The sequence below is a fragment of the Pinus tabuliformis genome, chromosome 7 (genome assembly GCF_031772625.1).
Source record: "Pinus tabuliformis cultivar Carrire ecotype Pingquan chromosome 7, CPIR1, whole genome shotgun sequence".
NCBI classification, from domain to species: domain Eukaryota; kingdom Viridiplantae; phylum Streptophyta; class Pinopsida; order Pinales; family Pinaceae; genus Pinus; species Pinus tabuliformis.
This window is the reverse complement of record NC_142293.1, coordinates 621,442,968-621,446,812: the sequence shown is the minus strand read 5'-3', so window position 1 is coordinate 621,446,812 and position 3,845 is coordinate 621,442,968.

Here is a 3,845-nt window from a genome sequence, read left to right as displayed (position 1 = left end):
TTGCGGAGGACAATGAGTAAACCGCCTTTACCGCTTGAAGCTACACCTAGTCGACAAAAGCGGTCTCGTTTAACTGAGTCTAGTACATCACAAACTTCTGGTTCTTCATCTGATTTACCAGAGTCACCTATATCGGTAAGTACTGTGATCCCAGTTACTCCTACAATTACTGGTTTATCTACTACTAAAGTGGAACCTTTATAATTACCCGAGCACACTAAAAGTGAACTTAGTGAAATGGTAACTGAATTTGTACAACAAGAAGTTGATCCTCAAATCGAAGTTTTTCAACAAGAAATTACTTCTAAACTTGAATCTGTTCAACGGGAAGTCGATCCCAAACCTGTCACAGTTCAACTAGAAGTTACTTCTGAACCAAAATTTGTTCAATAAATTCATCTTGAATCCATCGTTATTTTACCAGAACACTTGGATCTCAAATTTGAACAATTAGAAGTTTTCCCTGTATAGGAAGACAATCGACCGATTTATCCTCAAACATCTATAACTGTTGAGACTTCTCTTTTACCACAGAGTCAAACACTAGAAATTTATTATTGACCTGAGGGTGAAATCCTTCCACTTGGTTTGAATGCTACTGAAGAGGAATCTGAAGAAGAAACTTCACCGAGAACTCCAACTCGTTTTGAACCAGGGATTTATATTTATCCTTCTTATCCTCAGTTAACTGCTCCTTTTGATCCTAATTACTTTCAAACTCTCATAGATTCATTAGGATATTTATTGCGTCATTTGACTATGGCTAAAACAACATCCCCAATTGTATCATCTGTTACAACTATGACGACATTTACTGTCACTACTTCTTCGATGTTTACCAAAACACCTTAGTCACATATGTATCGCGTTCCATCCTTCCCACTAGGTTACCAATCATTATCTGGAACTCACTCCAGTGTTTCTTCTAGTCGATGGTCTTCACCCATGTCGTCCACAGGAATTTTACCTAGTTCTTCACTTACGGATACTGAACAGTTTGATCCATCGAGTCAATATCAAGCTATCCCATCTAGTTACCATCCAATGTATCCACTTTACACTGGATTACCTCCATATGGAGAACAATATGCCCAATCCGCTTATACTCCATTTTCTAGGGGAAAATCACATGGCAATATACTGTCATCTTTAGGTCCAACTTTTTTTGGAATGACTATTTGTCAATGGTAGCCTACACTGCCCGTTCAACCAAGGCTTGTGTATCCATCACAACCAATGCAACATGTTTCATGCATACCTACTACGCCTGTCAGTATGACTTTACCACAGTTACAAACTCAGTTGATTGAATCTCAACCTTTGCAAGATGGTCCTTCACCCTCTACCCCTCAAGTTTCAGGTCCACACACTCAGTCTTCTCAGGCCATTTTACAACAATGGCTTGTGTTGGAATCCAAAAACCTCAGGCTAGTTTACCATTAACTGGGATGTCTCAGACTTATACTAGTCTAATTTATTCACAACCTGGTCAAACTTACATTGGTGGGCAACAACTATTACATCAAAAACAATGGCATCGACAATATCAACAACAAAAATTCCATTAGTACCAAACTTATCCTAGACTTGTTCAACAAGCCTATGCTAGGTTTGGTCAACAAGCCTATGCTAGGTTTGGACAGCAACAAATTTACCCTGGTGCACAACAACCACCTTATACTGGATATGCTCAACAAAGCTACCCCTATCAAGGCTACTAGCAGCAGATTTGTTATGCTGGTACACAAAGGTATATTTCCCAGGGAATTCCATCTTACCTTGGTTACGCTCAACCCGACCTAAACCAGAAATTGCCTTTTGTCACAACACTTGAATTACCAGATTTAAGTTGACTTACCAATGATCCCATTCTTTATGCACCTTGGTGGCCAGTGATTCCACACAAATTTCCTTCTGACATTCCTAAGTTCCATGGAAACCGTGGAGAAAATTCATCCAATCATGTTATGACTTTTCATTTATGGTGTTCATCCAACTCCCTAAATGATGATTGAGTAATACTACATCTTTTCCAACGAACACTCACTGGTTCGGCTGCAAAGTGGTATATTGAATTACCATGAGCTTCATTTGACAAATTTTCATCCTTAGCCACTACATTTTTAACCCACTTCCAGTTACCCATCAAATATGAAACTGGAACGGAATTGTTGACCAACTTTAAATAGACCACCGCTACTCATATTTTTCATCATATTCATGAGTGTCGTCATCATTGTTGAATGGTCAAAACTTTTGTTCTTGATCAGATTTTAGCTGGTTGGTTTATCAAATCCTTGTTTCCATCTATCACTGAGGATGTGGCTAAAGGAGGAGTTGTTACTGAAGAGCAAGTAATTGCTTGTGCCCAATACTTAGACTTGATTTACACCTAGTCTAGCACACTCTATGATAAGATTCCAAATGCACCTAGACTAGATTTTACTATTCCACCACCTCCCTAGTAACGAATCTCATGTCGGTGAGGGTGTGACAAGTTCTTCAAGAACTCAAACAACAAGTAGACCATCCATTCAAACAATTGCTATTTCCAATCAAACTTTTAATACACATGATAATATGCTTGCTTCTGAAATAAATGTCGTGTCATCTGACAAAGGTAAAAATGAAAAGAAACCTGGAAGAAAGAAAATGGGGAAAACCAAAAAGAAATAGAATTCTCCCCCTCAAGAGAAATCATCTGATTCCTCTTCTTCGACTAGGAAACCTCATTACCCATGTTTAATTTGTAACGATGAGCACTTTACGCGAGACTGTCCTCACCCCTTTGAAGTCTCAAAACTTCTTAAGACTTCTAGTACATCCATTATGTTGAAGACCCTTTTTTGAACCCAGAGACTCAAATGGTTGCTAAAAATCATGCTTCCACTTCACAAGTTCTTATGCTATCTACCACTAAGCCTATGACTGATGTTTTGGTGACTACACAAAGTAAAGATTATGGTAATCCACCATCGTCGTTGAATACCCAAGCTACAAATCAACCCAATAATTCGACTTCGACTTCGCCTGATTCCATTCCACCACCCATTGCACCAAAGTTAACTATAAAACCACCTAAGGGAGTTGTTCATAAATCTACATTCAACCCTCGAGCTCGAGCACCACAGAATTATAACATAGTAGAAGATCTGGCTCAGTCACCTTTTACCATGTCGACGCTTGAGGTGCTTCAAAATTATCCCTCCCAAAAGTAGGATTTATTGTCAACAATTGGTGGAATTGTTCCAACAGATTCCAATCTTGTGGTTTTAAACCATGTGGGTTATATGCCATAATTACCAGCGTAGTTAGCATTCTTGATCCAAGTAAAGGCTTTCAATAAACTCGTTCATCAAACCATTGTTGATGAGGGTGCATCTACTTGTATCATGTCAATGAATTGCTAGAAAACACTTGGCTCACCACCTTTGTCACGATCACCTACGATGTTAAAATCTTTTGACGGTCGCACTTATACACCTTGTGGAATTTTAAGTAACCTGAAGATAGAACTAGGGGGAAAACTATAACTATTGAAGTTGAGTTCATTGATGGACCCCTTGACTATAATATTTTACTAGGAAGACCATGGGTTTATGTATGGTTGCTATGGTTTTGACATACTTTCGTATGATCGCTTTCCCTCATAAATGCGGAATCATAGTAATTGATCAACTCGCCTTCTTCGCCTATAGTCCATAGGCAACTAGAAGTGTTCTGTTAGTTCATAGAACCCCACTATCTCTTCAGAACGTTGGAGTAGGTCTCTTCAAAGATTCTTCCCTAATGGGCACTGTTTCACTATTGTCACCATCACAAATGGAGGAAGTTGCAAAAGTTGA